Genomic DNA, 21312 nt, shown 5'->3' with positions numbered 1-21312 from the left:
TTCTAAAACCAGAACACAATCTCATGGAAAGCTTATCTAGTTTTCTGAGAGGCCACACTAAGGTTCATCTAAAAGGAAGAACTATAGTAGAACATTGTGCTTTAAAAATGGCTTATAAGAATAGGCTATACAGATCTTTTAATTTGACTCAATTTAATAAAAAAAAAAAGCCTGAATTGACTAAATCACATCCAATTTCTAACATTTGGCTTCAAAATTTGAAAGATCTGTGAGCATATCTCCTGAGACTGTGGATTACAGTGGATTTTCCTGACGAAAGCACAACAGTGGTGATGGGAAACATTTTCTTTCTTTTTTTTTTTTTTGTTTGTTTTTTTTTTCCTTTCTTTCTTTTTTTTTTCTTGCTGATTTTTTATTAATTCATTAATTTAATTATTAAAGATTTCTGCCTCTTCCCCGCCACCACCTCCCATTCCCTCCCCCTCCCCCAATCAAGTCTTCCTTCCTCCTCAGCCCAAAGAGCAAGCAGGTTTCTCTGCCCTGTGGGAGGTCCAAGGACCACCCACCTCCATCCAGGTCTATTAAGGTGAGCATCCAAACTACCTGGGCTCCCACAAAGCCATTACATGCAATAGGATCAAGAACCCATTGCCATTGTTCTTCAGTTCTCAGTAGTCCTCATTGTCCATTATGTTCAGTGAGACCGGTTTTGTCCCATGCTTTTTCAGTCCCCGGCCAGCTGGCCTTGGTGAGTTCCCGATAGATCATCCCCATTGCCTCAGTGTGTGGGTGCACCCCTCGCCGTCCTGAGTTCCTTGCTCGTGCTCACTCTCCTTCTGCTCCTCCTTTGGATCGTGAGACTTCAGTCCAGTGCTCCAATGTTGGTCTCTGTCTCTGTCTTCTTTCATCGCCTGATGAAGGTTAATATTCAGGGGGATGCTTATATGTTTTTCTTTGGGTTCACCTTCTTATTTAGCTTCTCTAGAGTCACGAATTATAGTCTCAATGTCCTTTATTTATGGCTAGAAACCAAATATGAGTGAGTACATCCCATGTTCCTCTTTTTGGGTCTGGCTTACCTCACTCAGGATAGTGTTTTCAATTTCTGTCCATTTGTATGCAAAATTCAAGAAGTCATTGTTTTTTACTGCTGAGTAGTACTCTAATATGTATATATTCCATACTTTCTTCATCCATTCTTCCATTGAAGGACATCTAGGTTGTTTCCAGGTTCTGGCAATTACAAACAATGCTGCTATGAACATAGTTGAGCATATACTTTTGTTGTATGTTTGGGCATCTCTTGGGTATACTCCCAATAGTGGTATTGCTGGGTCAAGAGGTAGGTTGAACCCGACTTTCCTGAGAAACCGCCACACTGCTTTCCAAAATGGTTGCACAAGTTTGCATTCCCACCAGCAATGGATGAGAGTGCCCCTTTCTCCACAACCTCTCCAGCAGAGGCTATCATTGGTGTTTTTGATTTTAGCCATTCTGACCGGTGTAAGATGGTATCTTAATGTTGTCTTGATTTGCATTTCCCTGATTGCTAAGGAAGTTGAGCATGATCTTAAGTGACTTTTGGCCATTTGAACTTCTTCTGTTGAAAAGTCTCTGTTCAGCTCAGTGCCCCATTTTATAATTGGATTGATTAACCTTTTACGGTCTAATTTCTTGAGTTCTTTGTATATTTTGGATATCAGACCTTTGTCAGTTGCGGGGTTGGTGAAGATCTTCTCCCAGTCAGTGGGTTGCCTTTCTGTCTTAGTGACAGTGTCCTTTGCTTTACAGAAGCTTCTCAGTCTCAGGAGGTCCCATTTATTTAATGATGTCCTTAGTGTTTGTGCTGCTGGGGTTGTACGTAGGAAGTGTTCTCCTGTGCCCATGTGTTGTAGAGTACTTCCCACTTTCTCTTCTATCAGATTCAGTGTGTTTGGACTGATATTGAGGTCTTTAATCCATTTGGACTTGAGTTTTGTGCATGGTGATATATATGGATCTATTTTCATTCTTCTACAGATTGACTTCCAGTTTTGCCAGCACAATTTGTTGAAGATGCTCTCTTTTTTCCATTGTATACTTTTAGCTCCTTTATCGAAAATCAGGTGTTCATAGGTTTGTGGGCTAAAGTCAGGGTCTTCTATTCTATTCCATTGGTCGACTTCTCTGTTTTTATGCCAGTACCAAGCCGTTTTCAGTACTGTAGCTCTGTAATAGAGTTTGAAGTCAGGGATGGTAATGCCTCCAGACAATCCTTTATTGTATAAGATTGTTTTGGCTATCCTGGGTTTTTTGTTTTTCCATATAAAGTTGATTATTGTCTTCTCCAGATCTGTGAAGAATTTTGATGGGATTTTGATGGGGATTGCGTTGAATCTATAGATTGCTTTTGGTAGAATTGCCATTTTTACTATGTTGATCCTCCCAATCCAAGAGCAAGGGAGGTCCTTCCATTTTCTGGTGTCCTCTTCAATTTCTTTCTTCAAAGACTTAAAGTTCTTGCCAAATAGATCTTTCACTTCCTTGGTCAGAGTTACCCCAAGGTATTTTATGCTATTTGTGGCTATCGTGAAAGGTGATGCTTCTCTGATTTCCCTCTCTGCTTCCTTATCCTTAGTGTATAGGAAGGCAACTGATTTTTTGGAGTTGATTTTGTATCCTGCCACATTACCAAAGGTGTTTATCAGCTGTAGGAGTTCTTTGGTAGAGTTTTTGGGGTCGGTTATGTATACTATCATATCATCTGCAAATAATGAAAGCTTAACTTCTTCCTTTCCAATACGGATCCCCTTGATCCCCTTATGTTGTCTTATTGCTATTGCTAGAACTTCAAGCACTATATTGAAGAGGTATGGAGAGAGTGGACATCCTTGTCGTGTTCCTGATTTTAGTGGGATGGCTTTGAGTTTTTCTCCATTTAATTTAATGTTAGCTGTCGGCTTGCTGTAAATAGCTTTTATTATATTTAGGTATGCCCCTTGTATCCCTAATCTCTCCAAGACCTTTATCATAAAGGAGTGTTGAATTTTGTCGAATGCTTTTTCAGCATCTAATGAAATGATCATATGGTTTTTTTCTTTCAGTTTATTTATATGGTTGATTACATTGATAGATTTGCGTATGTTGAACCAGCCCTGCATCTCTGGAATGAATCCTACTTGATCATAATGGATAACTTTTCTAATGTGTTCTTGGATTCTGTTTGCCAGTATTTTATTGAGAATTTTTGCGTCGATGTTCATGAGTGAGATAGGCCTGTAATTCTCTTTCTTGGTTGAGTCTTTGTGTGGTTTTGGTATCAGGGTAACTGTAGCTTCATAAAAGGAATTTGGCAATGACTCTTCTGTTTCTATATTGTGAAATACATTAAGAAGTATAGGTATTAGCTCTTCTTGGAAGTTCTGGTAGAATTCTGCATTGAAACCATCTGGCCCTGGGCTTTTTTTGGAAGGGAGATTTTTGATAACTGTTTCTAATTCTTCGCGACTAACAGGTCTATTTAGATCGTTCACCTGGTCTTGGTTTAGGTTTGGTATATGGTACTTATCTAAAAAAGTGTCCATTTCTTTTGCATTTTCCAGTTTTGTGGCATACAGGCTTTTGTAGTAAGATCTAATGATTCTCTGAATTTCCTCTGTGTCTGTGGTTATGTCCCCCTTTTCATTTCTGATCTTATTTATTTGCGTGTTCTCTCTCTGTCGTTTAATTAGTTTGGATAGGGGTTTGTCAATCTTGTTGATTTTCTCCAAGAACCAACTTTTTGTTTCATTGATTCTTTGGACTGTTTTCTGTGTTTCCATTTTGTTGATTTCTGCCCTCAGTTTGATTATTTCCAGTCTTCTACTCCTCCTGGGCGCGTCTGCTTCTTTTTTTTCTAGAGCTTTCAGGTGTGCTGTTAAGTCCCCAATGTATGCTTTCTCCGTTTTCTTTAAGTGGGCACTTAGTGCTATGAACTTTCCTCTTAGCACTGCTTTCATCGTGTCCCATAGGTTTGAGTATGTTGTCTCTTTGTTTTCATTAAATTCAAGGAAGACTTTAATTTCTTTCTTAATTTCTTCCTTGACCCAGGTGTGGTTCAGTAGTTGACTGTTCAGTTTCCAAGAGTTTGTCAGCTTTCTGGGGGTAGCTTTGTTGGTGGCTTCTAACTTTAATCCGTGGTGATCTGATAAGACACAGGTGGACACTGATATTTTTTTGTATCTGTGGAGGTTTCCTTTGTTTCCAAGTATGTGGTCAATTTTCGAGAAGGTTCCATGAGCTGCAGAGAAGAAGGTGTATTCTTTCCTATTTGGGTGGAGTGTTCTATAGATGTCTGTTAAGTCCATTTGATTCATTACCTCCAACAATTCTCTTAATTCTCTATTAGTTTTCTGTCTGATTGACCTGTCCATTGGTGAGAGAGGTGTGTTGAAGTCTCCTACTACTAGTGTGTGTGATTTGATGTCTGCCTTGAGTTTTAGCAATATTTCTTTTACATAAGTGGGTGCTTTTATATTAGGGGCGTAGATATTCAGGATTGAGACTTCATCCTGCTGAATCGTTCCTGTTATAAGTATAAAGTGTCCCTGTCGATCTCTTCTGATTGATTTTAGTTTGAAGTCAGTTTTGTTAGAAATTAGTATGGCCACACCTGCTTTTTTCTTAGGACCATTTGCTTGAAAAACCTTTTCCCAACCCTTTACTCTGAGTAGATGCCTGTCTTTGTGGTTGAGATGAGTTTCTTGCAAACAGCAGACTGTTGGATCCTGTTTTCGTATCCAATCTCTTAGCCTGTGCCTTTTTATTGGTGAATTGAGACCATTAATATTAAGTGATATTAATGACCAGTAGTTGTTAACTCCGGTTATTCTTACTGCTTTTGGTAGAAGAGTTTGTGTGTCTCCCTTCTTTGAGTTGTGCTGTTGAAGGGTCGCTAGATGCCTGGGTTATTGTAGGCAGTGTTGGCAATGTTGGATTCCTTGGGTTGTGATTTTCCTTCTATTACTTTCTGTAGGGCTGGATTTGTGGCAACGTATCGTTTAAATTTGTTCTTATCCTGGAATGTCTTGTTTTCTCCATTGATAGTGAACGATAGCTTGGCTGAGTATAGTAGTTTGGGTTTGCATCCATGGTCTCTTAGTTTCTGTAGTACCTCTATCCAGGACCTTCTGGCTTTCATGGTTTCCATAGAGAAGTCAGGTGTAAGTCTGATCGGTTTACCCTTATAAGTTACTTGGCCTTTTTCCTTTGCAGCTCTTAATATTCTTTCTTTAATCTGTATATTTTGTGTTTTGATTATTATATGGCGAGGGGACTTTTTTTTGATCCAGTCTGTTTGGTGTTCTGTATGCTTCTTGAATATTCAAAGGAATATCTTTCTTTATGTTGGGGAAGTTTTCTTCCATAATTTTGTTAAAAATGTTTTCTGGACCTTTGAGCTGTGCCTCTTCTCCTTCTTCTATCCCTATTATTCTTAGGTTTGGTCTTTTTATTGTGTCCCATATTTCCTGAATGTTTTGTGATGAGAATTTGTTGGTTTTGGTGTTTTCTTTGATCAGTCCGTTTATTTTCTCTATGTTGTCTTCAGAATCTGAGATTCTTTCTTCTATCTCTTGTATTCTATTCATTATGCTTGTTTCTGTAGTCTCTGCTCGTTGACCTATATTTGCCATATCCAGCTGGTCCTCAGTTTGTGTTTTCTTCCTTGCTTCCATTTCAGTTTTCAATTCTTGGACTGTTTCCATTACCTGTTTGATCGTTTTTTCTTGGCTTCCCAGGGTATCATTTACGTATTTACTCATTTCTTCAAACTTTTTGTTATACTTCTCATCCATTTCTATGAGGGCGTTTTTTACATGTTGTTTAAGGGACTCTATTGCTTTCAAAAAGTCAGTTTTTTCCTCTTCTCCTGTGATAGGGTGTTCAAGTCCTTGTGTTGTAAGATCATTGGGTTCTGGTGTTTTCATGTTGTTTTTCAGATTGTTGGGTGAATTCTTGCCTTGGCGTCTGCCCATCTCCTCTTACCGATGCTATCTATTGGGTTTGATTTAATTGTAGCGGGGCAATCTGTTCTCAGTGCAGGCTTCACTGTTTCTTGCCGGCACTATCCTGTATCCAGTGCCTCCGCCGCCCGGGCCTGCCTGCTGGTGCCTCCGCCGCCCGGAACTGTCTGTGCACCGGTGTTTCCGCCGCCTAGGCCTGCCTGCCGGTGCCTCCGCCACCTGGGCCTGCCCGCGCGCAGGTGCCTCCGCCGCCCAGGCCTGCCCGCCGGGCCTGACTGTCGGTGCCTCCGCCACCCGGGCCTGCCTGCACGCCGGTGCCTCTGCCGCCCGGACTTGCCTGCGTGCTGGTGCCTCCGCCGCCCGGGCCTGTCTGTGCGCCGGTGCTTCCGCTGCCTAGGCCTGCCTGCCGGGCCTGACTGCTGGTGCCTCCGCCACCCGGGCCTGCCTGCAAGCCGGTGCCTCTGCCGCCAGGACTTGCCTGCGTGCTGGTGCCTCCGCTGCCCGGGCCTGCCTGCACGCCGGTGCCTCTCGGAATTAAGTTTTGATAACAAATCTAACCCATGGGATGTTTCCCATCTTGTCTAAACCAGTTCTTGTATTAGTATTTTAGTTAGCTATTTAGTTAACTATAAGTCCTAGAATTAATATATATTGTTATATGTTATCGTATATCATCATATTATGTAATATATAATATTCACCTTTGTTTATGTATTTTTTCAAAGGTTGGAGAAAATTTGTATCCCCAACCTAAGGAAGTGACATCAAAGTCATATTCCAGTCTTTATCTGTAAATGACCAGGGTTTTTTTTTTTGTTAATTAGGTGCTTTTCTATACTATCCGTACAAATAAAATTTACCAAAATACTTCTGTGTACAATTGAGAACTCGAGATTCTGGATGTACATTTGTCATTTTTACTTTGATATTCTTATACAATAGCTAATATGGTTTTGCTTTATTCTTCCCTTAACCTGATTGCTAGAGTTATATTCAGGTCATGTATAGACTAGAAGAACAATTGAGGCAGATTGGCCTGTGATGATAGAAACTACTAGGGCTATAGAAAGAAAGACAATTTTAACAAATAGTGTTGATTTTCTCAAAAAAAAGTGTGATTTTTTTTTACTAAAATTGAAAACACAACCCATAGCCATTTGAAGAACAAAATAACCAATACTAATTACAATAGCTCCTTTCAGTTGAGTTTAATACCAATACTCGTCACTCAAGATATTCCAGCCTCAAGTTATCTGTGGAAAGCATAGTTTAGTTCTGGGGAACTAGCTTCACATGGAAAACATGAATCCGTGTGGATTTTATTTCAGCCTAATAACCATATGAATAAGCAAGAGTACCTAAAAGGGGTCTATCCAACATGGTTAAAAACTGTCACTTTCCTTCTAGAATACTTTTTTTTTTTTTTTTTTTTTGGTTTTTCGAGACAGGGTTTCTCTGTGGTTTTGGAGCCTGTCCTGGAACTAGCTCTTGTAGACCAGGCTGGTCTCGAACTCACAGAGATCCGCCTGCCTCTGCCTCCCAAGTGCTGGGATTAAAGGCGTGTGCCACCACCGCCCGGCTAGAATACTTTTATTATGGAACTCTGTATAATTTTATTTTTATTGTGGTTACCCAGGTTGACTTTGAACTGTCATATTCAAGTCATCCTCAGTTTTCCAAATAGCTCAGAACACAAGTACACACCACTATGCCAGTTTGATAAACCTGAGAGATTTCTTCCAGTAAATTCCAGTAAGTTCCTCCACGTCCATTTGACTTGTCTCAGGGTTTCTGGAAAAAAGAGAAGATTTATAAATTTATTAAGTGTGGATTATGATTATAAGAAGAGTGAGTTAAACAATGCATTGTGAGCATTTCAGACCCAAATTCACAGTGCAGCCAAATAGAAATTCAAAGAGATATAATGTGTTTTTCCTTGTAAGAGTGAATCTAATTTTTATATAAACAAAGCAAGAGGCAAGCCTCCAGGCTAATTTAACCCAGTGAATTGTTGTATATTAGCCAAAGAATTTTGAAAAGTTTGAGTCTTCCATTCTACCTGGAGTATGACAGCTTGTTGTTTTGTTTTAAGATGGGGTCTTCCTATATTGTTAAATGGCTGAGTTCAAATGAACTTCTACAGCAGACTGCCAAATAGCCTGGGCTGTAGGCATGCACCATAATTCCTGAATGTAGAACGACAGTTCAATCTTCAGACATTTTTTTTTAATTCCTGGATGAGAGAGGCAAAACAAAAACAAAACAAAACAAAACAAAAAACAATTCCCTCCATCTATTTCAATAAGCCCTAGGATCCTAAAAGTGGGAATTAGCATTGTAAAAACATTTTTTATTGAAAATAGATCCTTTTCTCATATAATATATCCTGATTATATTTCCCCTCCCTCTACACCTCCCTGCCCTTTCCTCCCTTTCAATCCACTGCTTTTCTGTCTTTCATTAGAAAAGAACAGACTTCTAAGAGATAACAATCAAATGGCAAAATAGCAAGGTGGTAAAAAAACAATAATATTGAAGTTGGACATGACAACCTAGGAGGAGGAACAGTCCCAAGAGCAGGCACAAAAATTAGTGACCCACTCATTCTCAGTTCGGATTCCATAAAAATACTGAGCTAAATTTAGCCATACTGATGAATATCTTGCATATCACCATAGAACCTTCATCTAGCGATGGATGGAGATAGAGACAGACACACACTGGAGCACCAGACTGAGCTCCCAAGGTCCTAATGAGGAGCAGAAGGAGGGAGAACATGAGCAAGGAAGTCAGGACCACGAGGGATGCACCCACACACTGAGACAGTGGGGCTGATCTATTGGGAGCTCACCAAGGCCAGCTGGACTGTGACTGAAAAAGCATGGGATAAAACTGAACTCTCTGAACATGGTGGACAATGAGAGCTGATGAGAAGCCAAGGACAATGGCACGGGGTTTTGATCCTACTTCAAGTTCTGGCTTTGTGGGAGCCTAGACAGTTTGGATATTCACCTTCTTAGACCTGGATGGAGGGGGGAGGACTTTGGACTTTCCACAGGGCAATGAACCCTGACTGCTCTTTGGACTGGAGAGGGAGGAGAAGAGGAGTGGGGGGAGGCGGAGAGGGGTGGGAGGAGGGGGAGGGTAATGGGAGGTGGGGAGGAGGCGGAAATTTTTTTTTCAAAAAAAAAAAAACAAAGGGAAAAAAATCAAAAAAAAAGTATATGTAAGCAATAAAAAAAATACTGAGCTAATCTCTATACGCAGAGGACCTGGTACAAACCCATGTAGGTCTTGTACTTGTTGCTTCAGTCTCTGTGAGCTCGTATGTGCCTTGCTTAGTTGATTTAGAGGGTCATTTTTTTCCTGGTGTCTTTTATCCACTCTTACTCTTATAATCTTTCTGCCTTCTCTTATGCAAGATCCCCTGAGCATTGAGGGAGAGAGGTTTGATGGAGACCTCCAATTTAGACCCCTCCACATAATCTCTGGCTATGGGTCTCTACATCTGTTCCATCTGCTACTGGAGGAAGTCTCTCTGATGATAACTGGATAAGGCACTGATCTTTGAGTATAGCAGAATATCATTAGGAACTATTTTATTGATATTTTTAGACCAGTAGTGTTTCATTTTTATCTTAGGCCCTGGGCTATCTAGTTTTTGGTTCTTTGTTACTCAAGTAGTGTCAAATATGGGTTCCCTCTTGTGGAGTAGACCTTAAGTCAAATCAGACATTGATTGGCCATTCCCACAAGTTCTTTGCCACCATTATCCTAGCAAATTCTGCAAGCAGGACAAACTGTATGTGGCTAGATTAGTGTCCACAGTTCTCTTTTGGTAGCCTGCAGAGTACCTTCCCATACCAAACTAGAACACTGATGGAGGTGGGTCATTTGTCTATCTGTTGCTTTCATTGGTTAATTAATGAAGAAACTGCTTGGCCTTTGATAGGACAGAAAATTAGGTAGGCGGAGTAAACAGAACAGAATGCTGGGAGAAAGAAGCCGAGTCAGGCAGTCGCCATGATTTTCCCACCCTACACAGACACAGGTTAAGATCTTCCCTGGTAAGCCACCTCGTGGCGCTACACACTATTAGAAATGGGTTAAGGCAAGATGTGAGAATTAGCCAATAAGAGGCTGGAACTAATGAGCCAGGCAGTGTTTTAAAGAATACAGTTTCTGTGTAATTATTTCGGGTAAAGCTAACCATGCAGGTGGCTGGGCGCTGGGAATGCAGCCCGCTGCTCCTCACTACAGAACATAGAGGTGAAAGTTCTATGTAGGTACCAGCTCGACATTTTCATGTTCAATGAGTTGTGTGGATGTTGTCCTTGGTACTCCCCCTCCCCCCTTCCACTGTCAGTTTGTGGAGAGCAACCTTTTCTCTTAGCATAAGCCTGGGTTGGTTGAGATTTTCATGAGTCCCTCTTGGCAACAGCTCAGTTGAATGTAACCTGGATCTTCTACTGGAGGTCTTGCCTGACTACAAGAGATGGCCAGTTGAGACTCTGTGTCCCCATTACTGGGAGTCCTCATTAGTATCACCTTCATAGATTCCAGGAAGTTTTCATTGTACTTCTCCCCCACCCTCCAAAAATGCCCCCAGTTCCAGCTGTCACCCCCACATTATCTCCTTACATCCCATAACCCTCCATCCAACCTCTCCTACTCCTGTTACCACCTGCCCCAACTCCACCCATAAAAATCTATTCTATTTTTCTTTCCCAGGGAGTTCCACCTGTTCTCCCCCCAAATTTCTTCTCTTTACCTAGCCTCTCTGGTACTATGGGTTATAGCTTGGTGATAACATTTACTTAATGGCTAATATCTGCTTAACAGTGAAAATATATACCATATTTTGTTTTCTGGGTCTGGGTTACCTCACTGGAGATGATTTTTTTCTAGTTGCATCCATTTTTTTCCTGCAAATTTCATGATATCAATTTTTACACAGCTCAATAATACTCCATTTTGTAAATATACTGACTTTTGTTTATCTATTTTTCTGTAGAGGGACATTTAGGTTTTTACCAGTTTCTGGCTATTACGAATAAATCCATAATGAACATGGTTGAACAAGTGTCCTTGTGGTAGGATGGAGTGTCCTTTGGGTTTATACCCAAGAGTGGTATAGATGGGTCTTGAGGTACATCAACTCCCAGCTTTCTGAAGAACCACTATATTGATTTCCATACTGGTTGTGCAAGTTTGTACTCCCACCAGCAATAAGAAGTGTTCCTCTTGCTCCACATCCTCACCAGCACGAGGTGTCACTTGTATTATTGAGCTAAATCATTCTGACAGATATGAGATGGAATCTCAAAGTAGTTTTGATTTGCATTTACCTGATGGAGGAAGGTCATTGGTTAATTCATAAAGAAACTGCTTGGCCTGATAGGTTAGAACATAGGTGCGTGGAGTAAACAGAACAGAATGCTGGGAGGAAGTGAGGCAGACGCCATGCTGCTCCTCTCCAGGGGTAGATGCGATGAAGCAAGCTGCCAGGTCAGACACGCTGAATCTTTCCCGGTAAGACTGGTGCTACACAGATTACTAAATATGGGTTAGGCAAGATGTGAGAATTAGCCATTAAGAGGCTAGAACTAATGGGCCAAGCAATGTTTAAAAGAATACAGTTTGTGTGCTGTTATTTTGGGTATAAAGCTAGCCAGGAGCCGGATGGCAGAACACAGCCTGCAGCCCCTACTACATTTACCTGATGGCTAAGGGTGTGGAACATTGCTTTAACTGTTTCTCCATCATTTGAGATTTATAAGATGAACTGGGCAATGTTTCTTCTGTTTTTATTTTGTGTAATAATTTGAGCAGTATTGATGTTAACTCTTCTTTGAAAGTCTGGCAGAAATCTGTACTAAAATCATCTGACCCTGGGCTCTTTTAGGTTGGGAGATTTTAATGGCTGTTTCTGTTTCACTAGGGATTATAGGCTAATTTAAATTGTTCATCTGATCTTGATTTAACTTTGGTAAGTAGTAACTATTGAAACAATCATCATTTTCTTTTAGATTTTCTGATTTGGTAGAGTACAGAATTTTAAAGTATATTCTTAAGATTCTGCATATTTCCAAGGTGTCTGTTGTTATGCCCCCTTTTTATTTCTGGTTTTGTTAATTTGAATATTATCTCTCTGCCTTTTAATTAGTTTGGATAAAAATTTGTCTATCTTGTTGATTTTCTTAAAGAACCAACTCCTTGTTTCATTGATTCTTTGTATTGTTTTCTTTGTTTCTATGCTATTGATTTCAGTCCTCAGTTTGATTATTTCTGTCTATTCTTCTTGGATGTGCCTGCTTCTTTTTGTTCTAGAGTTATCAGGTGTGCTATTAAGTTGCTAGTGTGAGATCTCACCAATTTCTTTATGTAGGCACTTAGAGCTACAAACTTACCTCTTAACACCCCCTTTTTTATTGTGTCCCATAAGTTTGGGTATACTTTGCATTAATTTTCATTGAATTATAGAAAGTTTTCATTTTTTTCTTAATTTCTTCCTTGACCCAGTGGTAATTCAGTAGAGAGTTTTTCAGTTTCCATGAGTTTGTAGGCTTTCTGTTGATCCTGTTGTTGTTGCTGTCCAGCTATAATCCATGGTGGTCTGAGAGGATGAAGTGAATTTCTTAGTTGTGACTTACTTTGTGTTTGAACATGTAGTAGGTTTTTGAGAATGTTCCATGAGGTGCAGAGTAGAAGATATATTCTTTTGTATTTGGGAGAAATGACCTATAAATATCTGTTAGGACCATTTGGTTTATGTCTGTTAGCTCCAGTATCTCTCTGTTTAGTTTTTATTTGGATTACTTGTCTGTTGGTGAGAGTGGGGTTATTAAAGTCACCCACTATGTGTATGAAGGTCCATATGTGATTTAAGCTGTAGTAGCGTGTCGTTTACCAACTTAGGTGCCCCTGTGTTTAGGGAATAGATGTTAAGAATTGAAATGTTGGTGGATTTTTCTTTTGATGAGTATGTAGTTTCCTTCTTTTTTTTTTGTTAAATTTTGTTTGAAATCTGTTTTTGTTAGATGTTAGAATAGATATACCAGTTTGCTTTTTGGTGCTATTTAATTGGAATTTTTTTCCAACCCTGTACATTGAGGTAATGTTTAACTTTGATGTTGAGAGTGTTCCTTGTATGCAGCAGAAAGATGGGTCCTGTTTTTAAAAATCCATTCTATGAACTTTCCTCTGAGCACTGCTTTCATCGTGTCCCATAGGTTTGAGTATGTTGTCTCTTTATTTTCATTAAATTCAAGGAAGACTTGAATTTCTTTTTTAATTTCCTCCTTGACCCAGGTGTGGTTCAGTAGTTGACTGTTCAGTTTCCATGAGTTTGTTGGCTTTCTGGGGGTAGCATTGTTGTTGCCTTCTAACTTTAATCCGTGGTGATCTGATAAGACACAGGTGGACACTGATATTTTTTTGTATCTGTGGAGGTTTCCTTTGTTTCCGAGTATGTGGTCAATTTTCGAGAAGGTTCCATGAGCTGCAGAGAAGAAGGTATATTCTTTCCTAATTGGGTGGAGTGTTCTATAGATGTCTGCTAAGTCCATTTGCTTCATTACCTCCAACAATTCTCTTAATTCTCTATTAGGTTTCTGTCTGATTGACCTGTCCATTGGTGAGAGAGGTGTGTTGAAGTCTCCAACTACTAGTGTGTGTGGTTTGATGTCTGCCTTGAGTTTTAGTAATATTTCTTTTACATAAGTGGTTGCTTTTATATTAGGGGCGTAGATATTCAGGATTGAGACTTCAACCTGATGAATCGTTCCTGTTACGAGTATAAAGTGTCCATTTCGATCTCTTCTGATTGATTTTAGTTTGAAGTCCGTTTTGTTAGAAATTAGTATGGCCACACCTGCTTTTTTCTTAGGACCATTTGCTTGAAAAACCTTTTCCCAACCCTTTACTCTGAGTAGATGCCTGTCTTTGTGGTTGAGATGAGTTTCTTGCAAACAACAGAATGTTGGATCCTGTTTTCGTATCCAATCTTTTAGTCTGTGCCTTTTTATAGGTGAATTGAGACCATTAATATTAAGTGATATTAATGACCAGTGGTTGTTTACTATGGTTATTCCTATTGTTTTTGGTAGTAGAGTTTGTGTATCTCCCTTCTTTGAGTCATGCTGGTGAAGGGTCGCTAGATGCCTGAGTTATTGTAGCCAGTGTTGGCTATGTTGAATTCCTTGTGTTGTGATTTTCCTTCTATTACTTTCTGTAGGGCTGGATTTGTGGCTACGTATTGTTTACATTTGTTCTTATCCTGGAATGTCTTGTTTTCTCCATTGATAGTGAACGGTAACTTGGCTGGGTATAGTAGTTTGGGTCTGCATCCATGGTCTCTTAGTTTCTGCAGTACTTCTATCCAGGACCTTCTGGCTTTCATGGTTTCCATAGAGAAGTCAGGTGTAAGTCTGATCGGTTTACCTTTATAAGTAACTTGCTCTTTTTCCTTTGCAGTTCTTAATATTCTTTCTTTAATCTGTAAATTTTGTGTTTTGATTATAATATGGCAAGGAGATTTTTTTTTTGATCCAGTCTGTTTGGTGTTCTGTATGCTTCTTGAATATCAAAGGAATATCTTTCTTTATGTTGGGAAAGTTTTCTTCTCTCATCCATTGCTGGTGGGAATGCAAACTTGTGTAACCACTTTGGAAAGCAGTGTGGCAGTTTCTCAGGAAATTCGGGATCAACCTACCCCTGGACCCAGCAATACCACTCGGGAATATACCCAAGAAATGCCCTATCATACAACAAAAGTATATGCTCAACTATGTTCATAGCAGCATTGTTTGTAATAGCCAAAACCTGGAAACAACCTAGATGCCCTTCAATGGAAGAATGAATGAAGAAAGTATGGAATATATACATATTAGAGTACTACTCAGCAGTAAAAAACAATGACTTCCTGAATTTTGCATGCAAATGGACAGAAATAGAAAACACTATCCTGAGTGAGGTGAGCCAGACCCAAAAAGAGGAACAGGGGATGTACTCACTCATATTTGGTTTCTAGCCATAAATAAAGGACATTGAGCCTATAATTTGTGATCCTAGAGAAGCTAAATAAGAAGGTGAACCCAAAGAAAAACATATAGGCATCCTCCTGAATATTAACCTTCATCAGGCGATGAAAGGAGACAGAGACAGAGACCCAAATTGGAGCACCAGACTGAAATCTCAAGGTCCAAATCAGGAGCAGAAGGAGAGAGAGAACGAGCAAGGAACTCAGGACCGCGAGGGGTGCACCCACACACTGAGACAATGGGGATGTTCTATCAGGAACTCACCAAGGCCAGCTAGCCTGGGTCTGAAAAAGCATGGGATAAAACCGGACTCGCTGAACATAGTGGACAATGAGGACTACTGAGAACTCAAGAACAATGGCAATGGGTTTTTCATCCTACTGCACGTACTGGCTTTGTGGGAGCCTAGGCAGTTTGGATGCTCACCTTACTAGACCTGGATGGAGTTGGGTGGTCCTTGGACTTCCCACAGGGCAGGGAACCCTGATTGCTCTTTGGGCTGACGAGGGAGGGGGACTTGATTGAGGGAGAGGGAGGGAAATGGGAGGCAGTAGCAGGGAGGAGGCAGAAATCTTTAATAAATAAATAAATAAATAAATAAATAAATAATAAAAAAAGAAGCATTAGCTTGTTTTGGCCAATAAACTTAGTTAATATAAAAAAATCCATTCTATTCAATGATGTCCTTAGTGTTTATGCTGCTGGGGTTATACGTAGGAAGTGTTCTCCTGTGCCCATGTGTTGTAGAGTACTTCCCACTTTCTCTTCTATCAGGTTCAGTGTGTTTGGACTGATATTGAGGTCTTTAATCCATTTGGACTTGAGTTTTGTGCATGGTGATAGATATGGATCTATTTTCATTCTTCTACAGATTGACAAAAAAAAATCCATTCTATTAGTCTGTGTCTTTTTATTGGGTAATTGAGACCATTGATCTCGTTTTATTTTGTTGTTGTAGGTGTGTATGTATGTTTGTATGTCTGCTTTTTTTCTTTTGATATTGCTAGTGTGAGAATATTTATTTCTTGGGTTTTCATGGGTGTAGTTTACCTCCTTGCGTTGGAGTCTTCCTGTTAGTACCTTCTGTAGGCCTGGATTTGCGACTAGATACTGTTTAACTTTGGCTTTGTCATAGAATGTCTTATTTAGTTTTGCTGGATATAGTAATCTGAACTGGCATCTGTGGTCTGTTAGAGTCTATAGCACATCTGTCCAGTCCCCTCTGGCTTTTAGAGTCTCCATTGAGAAGTCTGGTGTAATTCCAACAAGTCTTCCTTTGTATGTTCCTTAGTCTCTTTTCCTTGCAGCTTTTAACATTCTTTCTTTGTTCTATACATTTAATGTTTTGATTATTATGTGCTGAGGGGACTTCCTTTTCTGATCTAATCTGTTTTACTATGCATCCCCTACTCTAGGGTAGGAAAAATTTCCTTCTGTGATTTTGTTAAAAACATTTTTTGGGCCTTTGAGCTAGGTTTCTTTTCCTTCCTCTATTCCAATTATTCTTACATTTGATCTTTTCATAGTGTCCAGATTTCCTAGATGTTTTTGTCAGAAGCTTTTAGACTTAAGAATTTCTTGACTGATGTATGTATTCATTCTTCTACAGTATCTTCAATGCCCTAGATTCTCTTTTTCACCTCTTATATTTTGTTATTGAATCTTGTCTTTGTAGTTCCTGTTTGAATTCCTAAAATTCTCATTCCACAATTCCCTTAGTTTGGGTTTCCTTTATCGATTCTATTTCTAATTTTAGGCCTTTGACAGTTTTATTTATTTTCTTACACTGTTTGGGTTTCCCAAGGAGATTTTCTTTAAGGAATTTATTTATTTCCTCTTTAAGGATGAATAGCAGTCTTTTTCTTTAATATGTGCTTTAAATATGTCAGAAAATTCAAGGCCTGCTGTGGTAGCTGAGCTCTAATGGAGACATATCGCCCTGGCTGTTATTGGTTATGATTTTACACTGGCATCTCAGTGTCTGGGTTTGGGATTATTAAAGTTCTAGGTGCTGATTTCTGGATTTGTCTTTGTTGAGTGGGTGTTGTTCTTTGTTTTCTGTTTCCTCTCTGGATTGTAGGAGAGTGTGATGGCTCTGTTTCCCATTTACCTGGTGTCCTCAGATGCTGTGTTCACAGGGAATGCCTGCTGTTATTGCAGGCTGGTATACCAGGATGTCTTCAGGGATAGAAAGTTGGAGTAGAAGGAAAGTTTTTGTGAATCCCTTGGGGATAGGGTCAGAGTGGAAATCAAGACCACAGCAGGTTTCCAGCTACAGATCTGGGGATGAGACTGAGGTGACTGGTTCTCAGGAGCCGTAGGAGAGGTGTGGGTTTGTCTTCCACCTACTTGTTGCTCTGGGAGGAGAAGCTCTTGGGTTAGCAAGGGGTGTCTCCTGGATTTAGGATCTGGGATGAAACAACGAGTGGGGACAGGAAGGTTAGGAAGGATAGTTTTGGGGACCCACAGGAGATGTGGGCAGAAGTGAGGGAAGACTGCAGCTGGTGTTCTGTGATAGCACTAGGAAAAACACTCAGGATTAGCATATTAAGAGAGCGTATTCTTACTTAGATGATTTTGTTGCTAACAAACCAAAATAAGCAAATACAGACTGTTGCCTAGGAGGTGTTTGTAGATAATTAATTCCCATAGTTCAGGTGAATTCATTTTAAGCCTCTTTCAATTCACTTGTCCATTTCCCTTTCTAAATCTTATTTCTGAAAATTAACAAAGACTTTTATTATTGAAAAGAGAGCTTCCAGATCTGGAGTCTCCCCTGTTTTAGCAACCAGTATTATAGCTGCCAGCAAAATCATGGCTTTTAGAAAAAAATCACTGTCATGAGTGATCTCTATGGTAGGTTACTGACATGTGAGCAGTTATAAAGCCTCTAACAAATCATCTTTCAATTTTCTGTAGATGCTTTAGTTCTCATCAAAGTCAATACCCCCTTTCTGTTTTGTAAATGTGACTTATTGCATCAGATACACTTATAATCAGTGTATGTTTTATATTGCTATGGGTCCAAAACTAAGAACGATAGCTCCATTAGCTGTTTGTGTTAACATGATTCCAGTCATAAAATAAACCTCCAATGTTTTATAATCAGACACTGCAGCAAAGAAAATAAATATACATCTCCAAAAGGAATATCTCATGTGTAAACTGGATTCTGGCCTAGTATTTGCTAAATGTACCACTGTATAATCCTAGTCATCTGTTTGATTGGCTAAAAAGTAGTAGGGTTTACAAAATTGCATCTCTAAAATACAATTAATAGGACTAAATAGAATGTTTGTTTGTAGCCAGTCTAGTAGTGCACCAACAAAGGTAAAGTGTTACACATTTGTGACCATCATCATTTGTGGAATATACACAGCAAGTGACCTACTGCAAAAGTTTTTGTTTCTAATAACTGGATGCTTCCATGACTCAGATACATTCAAATGTTTGCATCACAATACTTAAATGTCAACTTGAGTTAAATTTCCACTAGCAGTAGCTTTCTTTTCATGAAAGAACAAGCAACAAACCTTTTCTCAGAATTTTGAATTCTTAAAGATAGAGAAAATGTAATAGCCAATTCTAATTGTTAGAATACCTGTCTGGATTCAGGGACAAAACCAGGGGATCTGGAGGATTATGATGCAATTGCATTGTCAGAAATGTCAGAAGTATTTGTGTGTGTGTGTGTGTGTGTGTGTGTGTGTGTGTGAGAGAGAGAGAGAGAGAGAGAGAGAGAGAGAAAGAGAGAGAGTAGTACTAGTAACAGCAGCAGCAGTAGCAGTAGGTCCTTTTTCTACATAACTGGCTGACTTTTAGAATATGACACTTCTCAGCATTTAGATGAGAATGGGTGGATCAAACTTTTTCTTTTTCTTTTCTTTTCTTTTTTTTTTTAGTTTGTCTACTAAGGTCCTAAATCTGCATGAAGCCAACCTAATCAATCTTGACTTGTACTTTAGTTTCAAAGACTACCAGCAAATTATGTGTGTATTAAATGATTTTTTTCCTATAAACCACTGCAAAGAGACAGTTCTAAAAGCCTTTTGGAATTTCTTTAACTGCATAAACTTATGACTCTTTTATAAATGAATGTCATGAGAGTTTAGATTTAAACATAAGGAAACAAAGAAAAAAGCATAGCATAGATTAACTGGAGAGGAAAACTTTACAAATGATGACACCAAAATGAAAAAAATGTATGTATAGAAGTTACTCCATTTTATTTACTGTTTTAAGATCTTATACAAATCTATTTAGCATTTGACAGATTTTTATCAAATTTATCTTTTCTTCTTCTGGAAAATGTAAGATGACAAAATGATTGCACTTTAAAAGTTATTCATTTTTCCACCTTAACTTTTTAATAATAGGCTTTATTGCTTCAAATTGAACCCTAAATAAAGAATATTGTTTTACACACTACCAGTGCTTATCTTTTGGGTAATGTATTTATATGGACTTTTAATATCAAATTAAACCAGTCTTTAGGACTCACAATGATGCATCAACTTACTTCTTCCTTGATAGGAGGAAGGAACCAATCCAGATACCCCTTTGCCAGGAAGCTCAGCAAGTTATGGCATCCAGGGTATGGACTATGATAGACTTTAATCTGTACCACAGGACTCTTCCTATCTGATTTACAGGAGAATCATAAGAAACCTGTCCTTTTGTCAGTGGACTGTTCTGTATGAGGACCATGGTGTAAAACAAACAAGCAGAAGGGAAAGTTATTGAAACATATGGTTGTCCATGTCTTACCTGTGAGTTTTTTTTTCCTGTTCTTTCAAAGTAAAATCTATTTGACATTTATACTCTAGTAAAAATTTTTGTCCTGCTTTGTTATGATAATGGGGATTAATCTCAAGGTCTTATACATGCTAGGCATACACTAATATCACTGAAGTGGACCCCAACCTGTATTCTGAAGTTACTTGATCCCCTTGTTCCTGTGAGTTTTGCATCTGTTCTTCCAATGGCATTTTTTGCAATAAAAACATACATTGTTTTCTTTGGTTCCCTAGCTAGAATAATCTAATTGCCTTTAGTAAAAGTCAAAACTAACACTGACTGCCTATCTGTCTGTCTGTCTGCTTGTTTGCTTCTTTATATGTATATAGGAGTGCCTGTGCTATGGTGCAGTGTTAGAGTTCAGAGGACAACTTGTTGGAGTTAGTTCTTTCCTTCCGCCATGTAGGTTCTTGATGTTGACTTCAATGAACTGGTTTCTGGGCCTTTAAGAATGACATTTCTGGAATGTAGTACTGGTGTGTAACATGGGGGGTCCTGTTTGTTGGGTTTTCTGTCCCGCCCTATACCCCTCAGCCAGCAAGCTACCCAAGGAAAATCACACATAGGTCTCCATAAATTATAAAGCTGATTGGCCCATTTGCTCTAGCCTCTTATTATCTCTGGTAGCTTATATTAACCCATTATTCTGTTCTATGTTACCATGTGGCTCAGTACCTTTTTTCAGTGGGGCAGATCACATCCTGCCGCTTCGGTGGTCTGTGCAGGAGTGGGAGGAATCAACTTCCTCCTTCCCAGAATTCTCCTGTTCTCATCACATCATTTCTACTTCCTATCTGGTTTTCCCACCTATATTTCCTGCCTGGCCAATCAGTGTTTATTTATAACATGATTGACAGAATACAGACAATTTTCCCGCACCACTTCCCCCTCTTTTTTTTTTTTTTTTCCATAGTCCATTTTTGGGGAATGTGGGCATAGTATTCCAGGCTACTTCCAGCTGGTTGGGGGTGCTGATAATCTTATTTGGACATAAAGAAAATTTAGAATTATGATCAAGTCCTGACTGAAGTATCCTGTGAGTCTTGATCATCTCAGGCAGCAGTCTCGAACCTGTTCTGGATGAAGAACTCAGACATCTGGGCCATCTATTCCTGCTGGAAATTTCTCAGGTGGTCTTCCTTGGTCAAAGCTGATTTTTCTTAACTCTGAATAAATCCACAGCCTCTCACTTTCTGTGGAAACAAAAGCAAAATCTCTTCTCCAAAAGTAACATACCTTTTGGCTTCAATTTTGAAGCCAAGGTATTTTCAAAATACCTATCTTGGATTAATTCTGCAACATTTATAAAAAATATCTTTTAGCAGCTGTTGCTCCTTCCTCAGCATTCAAACAATTCAAAGAGAGCATAATAACATACAGTATCAAGATTTTCTGTGTATTTTTCATCTTTACTTGGCTTTATTTTAACCTCTATTTCTTTTATTTTTGCTTTTAACTTTTGGCTTTTTGAGACAGGTTCTCTGTGTATCTTTGTCCTGGAACTCCCTCTGTAAACCAGGCTATCCTTGAAC

The sequence above is a fragment of the Chionomys nivalis genome, chromosome X (assembly GCF_950005125.1).
Source record: "Chionomys nivalis chromosome X, mChiNiv1.1, whole genome shotgun sequence".
Classification (NCBI taxonomy): Eukaryota; Metazoa; Chordata; class Mammalia; order Rodentia; family Cricetidae; genus Chionomys; species Chionomys nivalis.
This window is presented reverse-complemented; position numbering follows the sequence as displayed.